A 17691-nucleotide genomic window follows, 5' to 3' on the forward strand; every position below is an offset into this window, starting at 1 on the left:
CATTCCTGCTTTTGTCCATATGAAAGTTCCCTGTGCCTTGCTTTTAGCCCATTGCTGCAGTGAGAGGTGGGCCTCCGTTTGAAGAGGGTGTTTATTCCTTGGAGTAGCTGCCTCTGGAGTATCCAGCTGCTCTGGAGTACTGGCTTGGGGCTCAGGCAGTCTCTAGGGCACAGATTTGCGAGGACTTTGCTCCTTTCTGTGGAGTCCCACTCCAGAGCACCTGGTACTGTGGAGGTGTAATGAAGCTCTTCTTCAGGCTTCCATCAGTGCAGGTGCTGAACATTTTGGGGAGTTTCAGCATGCCAATAAAATCTGGCCTCTGGTGTGCCCTTCCTCCAGTGTAACTTTGGAAGTCCTGACTAGTGTAATCCAAATTTGACAAGTGGTTGGAAATGTCTTTTTGACCAAATTCAGTTGAATTATATACATGGAGATGGGGAAGAAAATGCAGATAGGCCCAGGAGAGGAGAGGCTGTGGAGAGCAGCAGTGGGGAAAGAGATGTCATGACAGTCTTGGGTACAAAGAAATGTCAGCCATGGCTTGTGACTTCTTTGTACCAAGGAAGAATCCAGTCTTTGGACACAGATGAATAAGGAACCTGGATGCAGTGTTCTGCTGCTCCTGGAGTTATTTGATTAATTTTGACATATTTCCTAGGAAAATTGGGAGCACCTCTGTTTCAACAACTGCTTGAAAAACATTCCCATGACTCTCCCCAAATCTTGATGAAGTAATTTGTTTGTCAGGTGCCTTCTGAAGAGCTTGTTGAATGCCAAGCACTAACGATTTCAGATCAGCAAAGTCCTTAGGGTTTTTTAGGCTATTTACTTGAGAACCAAGTGCCCAAACACTTTTTACACCAATCACACACTTTTTACACCAATATTTTTTACAACTTGGAAGCCAAGTTGCCCAGTTTAAAACCATATCAGCTCCTGTTGATTTTGTTCCCTCAGTCACGATACCTAACCTGGTTGGGGAACAGCGTGTGTAATGTGCATAGCAGTGGTTTGAATGGTATGGGGGATCTTTGAATGGTGTAAATAACTGACAATCCAAGAAATTCAACAGAACACTGAAGATCTACCCCATGCTATTAGTAGGAGAGACTTCCAAAAGGCAAGACTGTCTTACTTTGTTAAGAAACCTATGGTATGTCATTATCAGCCCTTCCTACCCAGTAATCAGAAGTGACGGAGTCTGAACGCAAATACAGACTGCAGGGAAAATAGAAGGGCAACCAGGGCCTGTTTCCAAAGGATTCCTCCTGCCTCTGGAATAGTCACCTCAGCAGAGATGGAAGCAGTAATGGCAGGTGCACAATGATGCTTTTTGTGAAGAAGTAAGGACTTCTGGCACAGGGACAGGCTGCTGAAAGTGGTTATGTTTTCCTTTCTGCTTTTTTAGAATTCAATCTCTGGAAAGTGTGTGCAGATAAAATGGGGAAGAAATAGTTCTCCATGAACCTAGGGCTGTTTAGCAGAGGAGCAAGGGCAGAGTGAGAAGGGATATTGTAGGTACCCATGACTCATGCTCTTTACCTGACAGCACCTCTGAGGCCTGTGGGTATGAAAGGGAGTTAGTCCTTGTGCTAAGGAGCTCCACACTTTGGTTCTCTGACTCAAGTCTGGAAATGCTTTGTGTACTGCTTTCCTGACATTTATCACCTCCTGAAGGCAATTACATTTAGCATCCCTTTCAACAGGCCTGTGTTCTTCCAGCCACAAGCCCCCAGCCTGCTGTCAGGAAGGCTTGGACCTGCCAAAGCAATGCTCTCCTCCTGTGTGACCTGAGTTTAATTGCAGCTGTCAGAAGAGATTTTCCCTGGTGGTCACACTGTGAGTGTACGGAGATACCAACTTCTCAGTGTGGCTGGGGATCATCCATTATCTTATAGAGGGATGCCTATGGATGCACATGTACATGAGGGCTGAAAACTTCAGTTCCTTTCCAGGGTCTGTCTTTGTGACAGAGTCCAGCCATAATCAGTGAGCTCATGATAAATCACAAATTCCTCTCTGGAGACCAAGCCTCAATGGTGCTGAGTACCAGCAATTCCCATTGGCTTCAAAGGCCACTGCAGGTGCTCCGTGTCCTGGTTGTATCTGTGGGACTGGCCCCAGGCCTCACCTCCTTCAAGGGTGTCATACTGTAACACTGCAGCCATTGGTTCCTCTCTGGTGGATCCAATTGCCTTTAGATACATGCTGTTCTCCTTGGCTGGGGTTTGTTACTGATGGAATGAAGTTAACACACTGCTTTAAGTCCAGTGTAAATCCAGGAACAAAGATTTAGGAAAAATAAACCTTTAAAAAAACTTTATCTTGACCACAATTTTCTCCATCCCCTGAAAGATTTTAGATGGGCCATCTTCTCACATAACCTCTGTGACACATCTGGGTCCCTGGGCAGCTACATTCCTTCCCAAGTTCACTTTTAAACCTAAAAAAAGGCTCAGCCTTGGCTCCCAACAGCCATTAAGTGTGTTTTGAAAAGCGGTGCCACTGTAGCTGCTTCTGCTCCTCTTGTTTACACTGTTTCTGACTGATACGTTTTCAGTGCCAAAGTACATTACTTGTGAGTTTTTCTAGAGCAGCTCCTAAGCTGTGCCAGAGCATTTTCCCAGTTTATGTCATCAGCTGTTCAGAGAGGTGTTTAACGACTTGATTGACTGTATTTTGGGTGATGCCATTGATTACTGAAGCAACACATGCACTTACAGGTAAGACAGGCTTAAAAATGTCTTGCTTGGTCTGGAGTGGAACCCTTAGTGTGCTCTGCATCCTGCAGTTCACCAGGAGGGCTGGATGGCTCCACAGAGCACAAGCAAACTCCAGAGCCCTGAAGAGGTGAATGGAAGAGAGTAATCACTGGGAGACTTTGCATATGAGATTTGATTGCCTTGCTGAATCTGGGGATTCTTCAGGGATGGGATCTGCGAGAAATCCCTGGCATGCTGCTAGTTATATAAAATTGCTATTAATAGTGAATTGTTTTTAGAAGGGAAGCTGGCATATTGTAAAAATGTCAAATGATAATGATGTGGTAGTTGGTGTATGTAATGTGCATTTGCAGACAGGATTGTTAGGTGCTTCTAGGCTTCCTAGAAATTTCAGGTACTCCCTTACTGCAACTTTTAATGAGGGAAAAATACCCAGCAATATTTAAGTAAATTAGTTGGAAAGGAATTGCAAAGTCAAAAGAAATGTCTGATTTGCTTTATTTCTAAAGACTACACATGTGCTGAAGTTGGCCTGGTTTGTTAGAGCCAAATGTAAAAATGCTGCCTCTGGATAATTCCATCCCCTGCAAGCTTTCTGTGAGCGCCCTTCCTCCGTGCTGCCCATCTCCTGCAATCCCTCTGCTCTCTGCCTGGCTGGTGAGCGACTGCTCACCCTCTCACCTTCACAGACCTTTACCTCAAAGTGCCCACCCCCTCTGTAGCAGAGGTCAGTTCTTCCAACTCTTATCCAAGTGTACAGTGTTAGTTGCCTGGTGTATGCCTATGTTGGTGTGACATGGTTGCACTCTTTGCTTGACTGTACAGAAAGGAGTGTCTGAGTATTTGTGGATCTGGAAAGAACCGTTTTTGTGGCCACACAACTGGTATGTGGAGCATGAGTAAGAAGGGTTATGTAGTTTTATGGAGTGAGGGCAAAGGCTGGGAAGCCCAATGGTGCCTGTTTTGGTCTATGGCTGAGTTTGTCTGAATTATGCTGATAGCTGTTTTGAACAATGTATTGCAATAACATCCTGGAGCTGATTGTAGCAATAGGATAAAAGAGTGGATTGGGATAAGTGGAGGAAATACTGGACTTTAGCACTTTTAGGAGTAATAAAATGTCTGCTCTACAATATGTTTAGCAATACATACAGAAACAAATAATCTGTGGGATTGCTTAGTGTTTGTCCAAGCTTTCATTAGGAGGTTAAAGGTAAAATCTTGGCCATCTTGAAGACAGTGGAAAACTGTCTTTGCCTCTTTTGGGTCAGGATTCCTCCCTTATGTCTGTGTCTGCCGTATACTTGGCAAATCCTCAGAACCCTATCCCAGCTAATTTAGGAAAGCAGAGAGCATCTGAGCTGTACTTCCTAGATAAAATGGAGTGTCCTAGGCAGTGCTCAGGGGCAGATGTTGTACCTGGTCACCCTCACGGCCTGTCTCCATGCTGAGGGTCTTCTGAGCAAAGAGGTGGGAAGAGCCAACAGGAAACAGAGCTTGAAAACAGGGCTCAGAGATGACAAGGGACTGATGGCAAGACAGGGGCAGAGCTGGAATGAGACCGTTGGCCTGACCACCTTTGATTGTGTAGCAGTCTGTATGTAGAAGGAATTTAGAGAGTATCACAAGTGAGTGAAGCTACATCGCGTTAAATGCAGCCCAGAAGAAAGCAATTTCTGCTCCAAAATCCTGACAAACAAACAAACCAACCAGAAAAAAACTCACAATTGCCCAGAAGTCTTGCTTATAAAGTACATTAGTGCATGGAAATTCTCCAAATGTAAATGACAAATATTTTGAGCTGAAGTACGTGAAATGGTGCCATACCTCATTTCTGAGCAATTCAAAGCTGGACCAATTTGACCACAAGCACCTCTCCTCTCATGCCTTAATTCTGAGTAGATAGATGATAGTGACTGTTCCTACTTATATACTGCTTTTGCTCTTTTGACCCCAGAACACTTTAAAAAGCTGGGATTGCTGCTTCAGGTCGATCATGGGCTAAGAATTTCTGTACTGAGTTTTAGTTCAAGAGCAGTTACAACAGCCTGACTTATAAATCTCTTGAATCTCTTGAAGATCTTAAAACAGTGCTACTGATCTCCAAATGATAGCCTCTTAGATGTTATTACTGAAACTTTCTGGAAGTAGTGCACACCAGGAGGGAACAATTAATCCTCAGAGTAACCCCATTTACTCCAGCAGTTTGGCCCTGAGGGAGTAGCAGCACTTGATGTCTGACAGCAGCCCCAAATGTCAGTATTTCTCTGCTCGTTCGTTTGCGTGCTTGCTGTGGTAGATTTCATGCCATTATAAGCTGTTTATGTACAGCCTGATCAAAGTACTTAATGACAGGGTTAATTTCTACGTATAATGAGGAAGTCAAGACAGGAGACAGGTACTGTGTAATCGAATTTTTCATTTTGGAATTTGTTTCTCTTCATGTAGGGCTTAGCTTTGATTTTTATTACCATTAATGTCTGCATTTAGTGTTCTTTCTGGTTTGTCAGATGAGTTAAACCTACTGCGGAAACAGTGGAGGCACTGAATTGTTCCAACAGCTTCCATGGAAGTATGATGATAAAGTAAAGAGAGTCTATAACTTCTCTGCAACAGGACCCCAAAGTGCAGTTTGGTTTGGGGGACCAATAAAATTGAACTACTTAAACAGTCTCCTGAGACATCTAATCCTCTTTTTCTGACTCAGTCGGTATATACACAGACATGGATGCTTAGGTATCCCTGTACATAACCAGAGAGACAAAGATAGTGTTAGAATCTGGAAATCTTATAGTTTATGAAGTGTGTGTCTTCAGCAAGACTTTGTAGACATAAACAAATCCCCAGAGCCTTGCTTTGAAAGAGCTCATGGTGAAAAAATGGTCCTCATTTCTCAAAAGATGGAAATGGAGTGTTAGATCTGCATTCGCCCTGCTTATTTTAGTTTTCATTTTTAGATGCACTGAGCACTGTGAATGTTTCTGGACATTCAGAAATCTAGGGGTACAGAAGTGATGAAGGCCTTACAAAACATGTCTCTTGCTGAGGTAGCCATCTTCAGGAATCAAGCTGGAAGTGGAGATGAAATTAAACCTGGGCATATCCATCTCACCCTCCATCTGCTCTTTTTCTCTTTTTCTAGCACTCTGTAAATTCTTGAAAAATAAGGATTTAAAAGTTCATACGAAATGTTGTGGACCATTGTTACCCAAGTTTCCTTTTAGCTGAGGTAGAAATTCTTCTTTGTGAGGAAAGTGTGCAGCTCTATTAGCACCGCCATGCAAGCTGTAGTTTGTGAATGCCGTGGTAGGCTTTGCTCATGCTAATTTGGGCTCAGTCATGCACCTTCTCTTCCTCTTTTACATGCAAATAGCGGCTGTGTCAGTCTCTGGGATGCCTGCTTGTTCCTTTAACGGAGAGATTCCAGTTCATACCTTCAACCAGTGCATTTGTGCGTGGGCAGAGGTATAGCGCAGTGGTACAGTTGCTGACAAGGAAAGAGCTGTGATGGAGGTTGGAACAAGTTAGTGAAATAGAGAAATCTTAAAAGAAGACTGAGTATTTCTGGAGTGTTTTCATTTATTCCAAAATAAAAAAGGCATGGACGTGGAGAACAGCAGAGATCTACACGAAATGATAATCCATAATCCTGCCCCCATAAAAAGGGATCTCTTGGTTGCCAGAGATCCATTTCTTTCTTCTGAACCCAAGGGTTCAGGCAGCAGCCCTGAGGCTGGAACAGGTCAGCCACCAGTGTGTGCAGCTGTGTGGGCTGAGTGCAGGTGTTTGGATTCCGCACCTTAGTACCCTGGAGCTGAGGGGGCTGGGATGGTGAGCTGTCCTGGTGGGAGCTGTGGTGGCTGCAGGCACCATGCTCCAGAGGGTCCTTGGCCTTCCCAAGCCACTGGCTGCTCTGCTGCTCTGCTCTCCCAGCATTGTCCACAGTGGGGTACAGCATGTCTGCCCTGTTGAGAAGACAAGGAGGTTCATGATATTTGCTTGGGACCACCAGGCAAATTGAGTATAAAGCATATTGGCAAGATGTTATTTTCTCATGGGTCTTTAGCCTTCTCCTCCGCTTTATGGTTATGGATACCTGAACCCAGCCACTCCCTTACTCTTCCTCTTCTGAAAGGCCTTTCCTGCTCTTCTGTCACATTAGTCAAGGCAAAACGAAATCAGATAAAATCACTTCCATGGCATTGCTTTGGATGCCAGTTAACTTAATGAAGAAAGTCGGCATTAGTAGCATGCAGGCCATGCAAAGTAAGTGTTGTACAAGGACCAGTTTAATTTAAGGTGCAAGGATTTAAGGTGTTTGATTTAAGGTGCAAGGATTTCCAGGAATTTGGAGTGCAAAGTTTTCTAGGAACGTCAGGTCAAAGAAGTATGATGTCCCCGTGAAGTCTTTGGCTGAGTCCATAGGAGGCTTGCCACAGGGGTTTTCAGAAGGTGACAGCTCACCTTTTGGAAAGCCCTGGCTTGTGTTTGTCTGTTCTCCCCTGCAAAGACTGCCTTGCTGTCAGTGCTACAGCAGGACTCAGTGTACAGCCAGGACTCCGTGTACAGCCAGAACTCAGCATACCTCTGCTTCCTTGTGTGTCCTTGGGCATCCTTGGGGGCTGTAACATGATAACTGTGAAATAACTGTACCTCTGACCTGCTTTAGAATCTACTTGATTGCAATCTCCTCTGTGTGTGTACCAGTGACAGAGGTGAGGTAAGGGGTAGAAACGTGCACGTGCTTTAGTCATAGTGATGGCATGAAAGTGATGCCATCTTTTTGTAGGGAAGGTCCTTAAACACCTCTCTAGCCTCTCCATTGATCCATGGGGAAACAAGGCTGTGACCTGTAGGGTTACCATTGACTTTGAAAGCACTAAATTAGGTGGGTAATATGTTGTGATACAATAGGATGAAATCCAGGCCCTATAATGGCAGTGGATTTTGGTATTGATTTTGGAAGTATTTTAGGATTTCAGCTGCAGAAATTAGTGGCAAACCCCACTATGAAATAATCTAGTTATTTCCTATCAAACAGGCTCTTCAGCAACATGGCTATTCCAGAAAATGCTTTTCAAATGGAAAATTTATCCTGTTGCAAAGGAATATCTTGAGCTAATGACCCCACAAAGTAATACATGCATATAATACAATTACTTCCTATTAAAAACTTTTGTGTAACAATGTGGGTGGATCTGGTTATGCTGATCTGTGCCATAATGACAATTTATCCGAAGTTGTTGTCTGGCCTAAGTTTTGCAAAAATACTTGGTCTTTACAACCTTTGAGAAAGGGAGATATTCTCACCTGACATGTCTACAAGTAACTTAGATCAGGTTATTGATCGGTCCTATATATGTTGCTTTCCAGTGGGAGGATGAGATGGAGAGGCCAATCCATTACTGCAGCCATCTACCACTGGAAAGCAACAGCACTAATGATACAGGTTTTCAATAGCTGATTTATATTATCCTGCAGTCAACAAGAACTCATGATTTTGTCACTGTACTGTTTAAAGCAACACTCCCAAATGCTGGCAGGCCCCAAATCTGACCCTCTGTAACGCTGCTGCTGTGTTACGAGGGGGTGAAAACTTAACAACCCCCCACCATACTCCAGAGTATGGTCTGGACAAGCTCTTTGCTTGCTGAGCAGTGGGTCCTCTGAGCCCCCAGTTGTTATGAGGCTCGTTCTGGGGAGTGATTCCTGTTCAGACTCCCTATGGCTCCACCAGCTCCTCCGGCACCGTGCCACCCAGAGGAAGGATGGAGGAGTTACAGTCCTTACTCAGGGAAATATTGCACTTAAAGTCTCCGTGACTGACTGCTAATTTGGTGGTGATTGACAAGAAATGTGTGTTGGTGTCTATAAATGAGAGGCAGTAACTGGTTCCCCTCCTCTTCCTTCTAGTGATACAAGTACTTTTGGCAGCATAGAGGAAGTGCCCGCAGAATCCAGCATGGAACAGAGCTCCTGAGAGAGAGAGGGCAGCAGCGAGGAGCTGTGTTTGCTGGAGAAAACGTTTGGTGAGCCGCAGGAGAGCCAGCCTGAGCAGGTGGTGGGCACGGCCCCATCCTCTCCTTGGGTTGTGTCAGAATCTGGGAATGGTCACCTCAGAGTGCTCCGTCATAGCAGGTCAGCTCAGCCAGGCTGGGGGCTTGGTTTAGGAGGTGCTTGGTGGTTCCCAGCAACACGTGCAGGAGGTAAAGGCTGTGTGCAGAGCAGCTGGGAGAGGGGAGTGTAGGTGCAGTGTGGAGCTTTGCATGCTCACGTGGGCTGACCTGCAGGGACCAGCAGTGTCTTTTTGGACTTGTACACACCCTGTTTTCAGGCAAATATTCCATGCGGATTTGTAACATGCGATGGCTGCCGAGCGTATTTTACACAGTCACAGTCTAGTGACTGAAGGATCCACTAATTAAGAAGTCCCTAATTAGGCTTTTAAATGATAAACTGTAATAGCTGTAGTGCAGCTGTTGTAAACTATAGAGTAAATTATACCCAGTTGGAAGAGGCTTTAATTACATATTTATATAACATACTTTAAAGTCTTTGAAAGATAAAAGAATTTTTAGTATCTGCAATTAAAAAAACAAGGGAGTAACAACAGAGCTCTCCAATCAATGAAAGCAAGGAAATTCGAAGTTAATCTGAAAAGCTGTGCTGGTACTTTCTTTTATGCTCATGGTGTTCTAATTTTTGAGGGGATTGTTTTTGTTCTTTTTTGTTTTCATGACGGATGAGATAAAGGAGTATTTTCAGAGAGGAGTTTATATCCCCTGCTTTCATTTTTCTAGCTTTTATAGGTCCCTGTACAGCATTAATGATACTCGCCAAACTTTCTGCAGCTTTGTTTTTGCAGCAATCCTAGCAAGAACACCCTTATCAGCCAGCTTGTCTCCTTGCATTCTGATTTACAGAATGGTTGGTTGGACACATGCCTTTTTGAAGTCAACAGGAGCTCAAAAACTGGTCCTATTTGGGCCTTGGAGACTGTGTTCAGGCCAAATCTAGCCTGCATGTTTTTGGTGCAGTGTTGACAGCCATTCACCATGCTGGGCTTACCAAGTGGAGAAGAGGGTTTGATGTGTCTGGGACAATTCACCTATTTGCTGCCACCACATAGAAGGTACAGACACTAGGCTGTGGTATGCAGAGAGCTCAGTTCCTTTAGCTGCTCTTAGGGACTGGCCTTCCCAGCTGTAGGACCGAGCAGCCCATGACAGCCAAGCGAGGTAGTGCTGTTTTGCTTATTCCAGCCACATCTAAGTATTTTTATCTGGAAATGTCACAGTGAGGGAAATAAGGAATACAGTTCTCATAGTTAATTTTTATGGCTGATTAATTAGCCCAAAGAGTATTAAATTGTGCTAATGTAGTTTGCCTCTTCGATGCTGTCTTTTGACTTCAATGGAACTAAATACATGCTTAAAGTTAACTACATGCCTAAGTGCTGTGGTGAATCGGGGCCTAGGGCATTAATTAGAACTTGGCTCAGATTTACTTTCAAGGCTTTCCCCCCTCTTTTTTTTTTTTTTTTTTTACTCTTCAGCACTCAGCAGTTTAATTGGTATGCAGATGTTCCCCTTTATTGCTAGCAGAGGCCTCTGTCACTATTCTGAAGGTACTCAGACATCAAGGCTGGTACAGTGGGCAGGAAGAACCCCCCCCTGAAGGCTTTCAAGCTTTGTGGGAAATAATGATGTATGAGACAGGGATTCCTTTGGAACCTGAAGGGAACATGACAGACAGAATAATATGGGAGGAAAACATTGTCTTCACAATTGAGACTGATGGTCTCATCTTGTCTCCTTGTTATTGTTACCAACCAAGACTGAGATGAGCTTTCTTATGAAGAACTTCATTTTGTGGCAGGTCCTATATGTTGGACACACTGTGCTCGGTGGTAGCTTTCCATCCAAGGTACAGATATTGACAGGCTCTGAGGAACCCTTTGAGGTGGTTTAGCTTAAAACCTAAAATTCCTTCCAGCATTGAGATGCATTTTGTCAGGAATGACAGTTGCAATTTGATAATCTTTTACCACTTTGCCTGCCTATCTCGAACTGCTTGCTGGAGGGGAGAAGCCAGAGTTGTTGGGCACAGGAGTGTCAGCTTTATGAATCAGCTTTTCTCGCACTTTATTAATTTCCCTTTCCAGTGGTTAGTGCATGTTTGCAAGAGACGATTTGTATGGATCTGTGTAGGATGGAGCAAAGCTGGAACTAAAGCAGGAGTGCAAGTTGACAGCAGTGCAATAGCTCTAATTGACAGATACCAAAGGCACTACTTAAAGCAACATTTCTTCTGGTGTTTAGGTTAGAAATGACCCTTAATTTGTCCTCAAGTTGCCATGTTCAAAAAGAAGTGTTTTCGTGTATATTCATGTCTAATGGATTAACCAAAATACCAAGTGCTCATTTTCTACACTTGTATTTTCAAGTTAGATGATTCAAAATGCTGTTGTGCAAGGTGCAGGAAGATGTCTGCTTCTTAACTCCTCCAGAGTAAAAGCTGTCTTTCAGGGGACACTTTGCACATGTGAGATTTGTGCTAGTATTTTTTGGCACCCACAGTTTGCATTTCAGCTAATGGGAGGCAGAAAGACTAATACACATGCTGCATGTTGTGGGTGCAAAAATGCAAATAGAAATTGCACCCACCATGGAAAGGGCTGGGAAAATGTACTTTCTTGGATGTGAGCAGGGCAGGTTAGGAAACATCATCTTCCTTTTACAATTGTCTGTTACTCTTTACATTTCTGGAGAACTGGGATCTTGCTGTTAATCTTACAAAAATAGATGCTGTGGTGAAGCCCCAGGCATGAATAAAATTGGATGTTAATCTTAAAGCAGATTTTTTACAGCTATGCACTCAGAGCCAGTGAATCCAAATGATTTTGGAAACTCTGTGTTTGTTACTTATTTAGATCAAAATACTGTGGAGAAAGAGGTCAGTGGCACAGGTACATGTGGGGCTTCTAAAAGTTGAGGGGATAAGCACAGCAAGCATTAGACATCTCTGGCTTGACACAAATAATAGGCAAAGCTGAAAAAAGCCTGCTGACAAGAGGTGTGGGTGTTGGTGGGTGACTTGCTGCAGTTTTAGAGCTGTTAAGTGTAGGTTTTTTAGCATTTTCATTATTTAAAAGTGGAGTGGTAGTTTCTTCACTCCCTCTGAAAAGTTACTAATTTACTCTGAAATACAGGGTAAGCCACAATGATTTAACAGATTTGTAATGTGCTTTAGAATGATTTCAAGTAACAGACGCCCTCCTTCTCTTCAAGCTTCCCACTGTCTCAGCTCTGCCCTCACTCCTTTCTCTGTGTACATCTGCACCAAAAAAGCAGGGGCTGCCCCATGCGTGGCTTTCATCTATATCCAGTGTCAGCTGGAGAGCCTGGGTGGCTCTGACCACTGGTGCTCCTGCAGGTTTGCCTCATTCCTGGAGTTCAGAAACAGAGTGGCTGTAACAGGCTGAGTTAGCTATGTTTGGATGTTGGGAATGACATCCTAGACCGTGGAGTGGTTCAAAAGCTGCTGCTCTGCAGGTACTGCTGCAGGTGGACAGACCTTCCCTGGAGGAGCCCTGACATGCAGAGGCTGTTTTTTACCTAGTGCCTGCAAAGTGCCTAGTGGAGCATGGTTAAGGACTGTGATTAAGTTCCCCAGGATGCTCCTGGGATACAGGCAGCATTAAGTAATCTGCAGTCTTCTGTGTCTGATTCAGAGGAGGCAGCAGAGTTGTGTTCCTGAGAGCTGTCCAACAAAGCAGGCAGCCTGAAGGGGTGGAAGGTGCTCAAGGATTGTCTCCTGTTGTCAAGCTGAACAGGTCTCAGCTATCCCCCGCTCCGGCTGATTCATGTCCATGTACTGCTGTGCTGAACAGCCATGCCATGGCAGGATGCTCCAGCTGCAGGCCTTCTGCATGGGTGATACTTAAATCTGATGGAGCCTCGCTGAGAAAGAGCTGACCTTGCATTTACTCAGAGAGGTCTCTGGTGGTTTGTGGTAAGGAATTGGGACTTGGGGCTGAAGCCACAACCTCCAAGACCAAACCACAGAATTTACACAACTACCAAGGCCTGCCCATTTGCCTTCCCAGCTGAAGGTCTGTGTCATCACACAGCTGTTGCTCTTCTGTCTGCTCTTGTTGTTGTTTGAGGGAAGAATCCATTTGTTCAATATAGCAATGATGTCTAGCTCAGTTTAATTTTCTTGACTGCTGCTGTTTTGTTAATATTCAGTGCGTCCGTGGGTTTGTTTAGTACTAATAACCAAGGGTAGAAATACTTGAATGGAAAGCTAAGTGGAAATGCAGAGGTTCTGGAGGACTTCAGGGTTTCTTTGCTCTTCTTTGTTTCCCTGTACTAGAAGGCGTGGAGAACACTTGTCCAGTCATAACTGAAACCATTCAAGATGCACAGACCTGAAATGTCACCTTAAGTTTCTGTTGCTCTCTGATGCGGATCCTGTCTTCTAGCAAACTTTATGGACAACAGCTTTTGTTACAAGGAGAGATGGTAAGTTTCTGCACTCAACTTCTTTTTGGAAGAATATTTTATTGTGAAACCTTTCTTTATCCAAAGGCTTGAGCCTTTGATCTGGGAGCTTACAGGGTGGGTAAGTGCAGCTGTATTGGGCTGGATAGATGTCACCCTCAGGGATTCACACACGTAACTCTCCTTGGCCTGAACTGGAGAAGGGCCAGAGTTTGTTCACTTTTGCTTTCTGACATTGAGAAAAGTGAATGCTGTTCTACAGAACCTATAATTTCTTCCCAAGTAGATGATGACTAAAGAAGGCCTGAGCTGACTATAGATAATCTTATATTTATTGGGAATGAATGTAGCTCATAACTCTTATTTTAGCACCAGTCTGGAACACTACAGTGAACAGATTTATAATGTCTGCCTCTTCCTTACCTTGGCATTCTGGCATTTGTGCACTTATTGCACTGATACTGCACATTCTTGCACTGGTAATTGGGAATTTAATGAAGCCCAAATGAAAGGTGAGGGGGTAAAAGGTAGATACTTTCAGAAACAAAACTATTCCTTTTGTGTGCTCCATAATCTTATTTTAGTTCTTAAATATGGTTTTATTCTTCTGATACTAAGGGTCTCAGCATGGATTTCAGTATATGTGTCATCAGCAGAGTTAATAACTGTTTTAAAAGTTGCATGGTCCTGTGTTCCTGCATTGAAAAGATCTAAATAGGCACTTACAGAAAGGCCTTTTCTGTGTTTATAGAAAAGCAGACTTAATCTGGAAGTCACTGAGATGAACCATTGAAGAACTTCCTTGATGTGATTTTTGGAGTTACTCTGTGGGACTAAATTGCACGTTTTCAGGTACTGAACATAAGGGCACTTGAAACCTTAAAGAAGTTTAAATGTAGATGATAATGAAAATGTTACTGGTCTTTGTGGATCGGTTGATAATGCTGACATACTAAAGTGATATAAAATATGTCTTAGATTTCCTGGACAGTGCCTTACTTTATTGTAATAACATGATCCTTGATATACATTGATGATACATTTACCTTTGTAAAAAGTTTTTTAGTAATCCAATTGCCCTGAAATGCCATATCCAAAGTATGTTTATTACAGAACACAGAGTTGCTGTCTGCCAAGTACTATCTCAATTATAACAACCTAAGCTAAGAAAACACATTTGGAAAAAACGTGCCAAGCAGTGGTGGTGGGTTTTTTTGGGGGTTTTTTTGTCTTTTTTTTTAAACATTCATGAATAGTTGGAGTTGGTGTTTCAACTAAATTTCTTTCACCCAGATTATATGCAAATTGCAGGATTCTTCAAGTATAAGTCATATGTCAGAAGTATGGTATTAGCATTTCTTTTAATAAAAATAATTTTGTAGTAGATACCTTATTTGGTGAAGTGCCTCCCTTGTCATTCATCACTGTGTAACATCTCTGTAAAACTGCAGTAACTATAAGGAAGGAAAATACTGGAAAGTGTTTCTTGGAGCTGCGTTTGGCCTTTATGTAAAAAAAAATAAAAGCCGGTTTTTGTTCCTTACTTTGCCCTGTCCTTTTTGTGCTGTTGTGTACTGGAAGAAAACAGTAAAGGTAAGCACTAGATGAGCTGTGAATTCCCTTTGGACTAGACTTTGGGAGTCTCTGCTCTTACACATGTTTTGGTGTTGCTTTTTCCTGAGGGGCTTTATTCTCAAGATCTCAGAATATATTCTTCGAATGAGATTTCACATAGTTTGATAAATGTTTGGATAAATTTCATACCATCTTATCAAAGCAGACAATAGTTCTTTCTTGAGAAATAGAGCTTAAATAAAATGCTCATTTATGTTGGTGAGATAATAATTAAGACTACAGATCCAAATCAGTGATTTGTTTTTCTGTTGCAGGAGTAGGCTGAATCAAAGCCTCTGTCAACAACTAGGGCTGAAATGCTGAATTAACATACCAAACAGTAGCACACCAGGAGCATAGTCTTCTACTTGGAATAGTGTTGAGCTACTGCTCACAGAAGCTCTGGAAACCTTGTGAGGCTCGGACAAACACAGGGCATCCTCAGACAGCAGGGATGTTGCTGCTCCCTGAGCACTCTATGCTCTGTGTTCATGGCTGATGGAAATATGCCCTGTTTTGAGGGAGCTTGGTGATATGGGAGACAGTCACAGATGCTCTAATAGGATGGCTTATTGCTTTCTTGTGGAGCAAGGTAGAGCTGTTCTCTTTTGAACCTGCAAAACTGGTATAATATTAATTAGACTCTCATCAGGTTGCACTAGTGAAGCCTCATAAAACGAAAAAGGAAAGGCTCTGTAGTGATGCTGAAACTTGGTGTGTCATTTATATGAAGTGAGTAAGCAGAGATCAGTAGCCATGAAGACACTGCTTTTCTGGAAATATGAAATATTTAGGTAAAATATCTAGGTAAAATCTGAACGGAAATTTGATTACTGCCTGATAAAATGGTGCTTCTTCCCTTCTAAATAGGTTTGATCCTCTCCTTAATGCAAGCCCCACACCTTCACCTAGATTCCTTCCTGGGCAGCTGCAGTGGATCTGAACACCAAGGGAATTTGACCCACTGGATTCCTTTCCTTTCTCTGCAGTTGAATGAAAAGTGTGTGTCTTTTGAAGAACAGCAACTGAAAGAAATATTGATGACTGCCAGAGCATCTACAGAAAAGGATAAGAAAATTACAACAACAGTGGAGACAAAGGGGCTTTGTTAACTCTTTCTTGTAGGTTGTATATATTAATAGAAACAAGTAAAGTTTTGTATTTTTTAAGAGAAACACACAAGGCTTTGAACTGTATTGTTTTAATTGCAGCTAACTGAATGAATTAAGTGGAAAAGTGCACACAGTACTTTGATTGTCTAACTCTCTGTATGTGAGGCTTGGGGAACAGTTTGTTATTATAAAAGAATAGTACTAACAAGAAAACAGCCAGCATGTAATTGCTGGGTTGAGGGGCAGTTTGGGGAAGGCTGATACTTATTTATAAATTATTAAATAAAAGCACATAATAAGTGGATTATCTCTCACTGCCTCCACACTGCATACATTACTCATCTTCCTAAATTTCATCTTTTTGTACTCCCTTAGTCCATTGCTTCTTATAACCAGTGCAGGCATCAAAACCACCCACGTCCAGGAAAGGAGATGCCTGTGCATTTGTTATGATGGCAGTTTTGGTTATGGGACTCATCTAAGAATATGAACGTTCAGTTCAAGGACAGAAATTTTGACTGGACTTTTAAAGGTTGTTTTACGTGCCTAAATACACACGAGCACCTGGGACTCTTTTCAGGTAGCTTAAACTCTGGCCAGTGTTTCAACTTGACTAGGTACCTTTGCTGATTTACAGCCAGCCTCTACCCTAAATGGAAGGACTGAAGAGCAATTTGGGCATTAAATTTACCAAGGTTCTCAAAAACACATTGGTTATGTAATTCCCATCAATTTTGGTAAGAAAGAGGTAACTTCTGATTATCTTGTATTGTTCTCACTGCTCACTAGTGCCTTACTACCTTAGGAAACACAGCCACTTGCAAGACACAGAGAGGAGGTCAGTGGTGGTTGGGCTCACCAAGAAGGTAGAACAGTATTTCATCCTCAATGTTTTTGACTATTTCAGCCCTCCTGGAGGATGGAGTTGCCATTCGTTCCTCCAGCATAAATTTGAGGGCTGTCTTCTTGGCTGTCTTCTAGGAAAGCAAGCTGTCTCTGTTTCAGAGGACCCAGTTGCTAACCGGTTGCACTGACAATAAGCAGTTCTTCACATGCCTATGTAACAAGGGGGTGGGTAATGTCCTGGCCTCACAAGTGAGGTGCATGTCCTACAGACTGAGGGAGCATCATCTGGGGATGGAAAGGTGTGCCAGCACCTGGATAGCTGGCTCTGCTGGACACATCTTTGAGCTTGCTGTGCTGCTATATACTATGACATTCGTGCTGTATAAACAAACCACACTGTTAAACCACTTAAACAGTGTTTATGCAACTTTAAAATGGTAGAGGCTTAATTTTTTACTTCATCCGCAGGCTTATTAAAACTTACGTGTCCACACTGAAATGGTGTGAAAAGATTAAATTGCTAATCCTGGCTACCAGCCTAGCTGATGTGAGACTGTTGCACAGAAGGTGCCTGAGAGGTGGAACTGGGCAGAGTTTAGCTTTGCATAGCTATTGCCAAAGAGTTGCTTGGTATCCCTGTCACTGTTTTTTGAAGTCCAAAAATATTTTCCCCCAATTAATAACCTATTTTTTCTGCAAGAGAACACAGCTGCATCTATGAAAGGTCTTGGCTTTTACAGTAAGTCTGGTTTGTATAGTTTCCTCTCTATATGTATGTTGTCTGCAGAATTACCAACAGTCATAATGAAAAACACAGTTTTGTTACAGGAGCTTTCAACAGTGGTTTTTAGTAATTTAGAAAATATTGGAGCTACTTCCAACAAATGAAAA

At 42.8% G+C, this 17691-nt stretch overlaps 1 long non-coding RNA gene across 1 annotated transcript in view; it reads left to right on the plus strand.

Annotated features, from left to right (window-relative positions):
* LOC135417832 (uncharacterized) overlaps window positions 1-16263 on the plus strand; it is a 61552-nt gene extending 45289 nt beyond the window's left edge. Inside the window, exons 5-6 of the long non-coding RNA XR_010432229.1 lie at window positions 13101-13249; window positions 15713-16263. This is a non-coding gene — a long non-coding RNA (uncharacterized LOC135417832). The remainder of the gene's footprint in view (window positions 1-13100; window positions 13250-15712) is intronic.
* Window positions 16264-17691: the final 1428 nt, after the last annotated feature.

The sequence above is a fragment of the Pseudopipra pipra genome, chromosome 8, assembly GCF_036250125.1.
Source record: "Pseudopipra pipra isolate bDixPip1 chromosome 8, bDixPip1.hap1, whole genome shotgun sequence".
Taxonomy (NCBI): domain Eukaryota; kingdom Metazoa; phylum Chordata; class Aves; order Passeriformes; family Pipridae; genus Pseudopipra; species Pseudopipra pipra.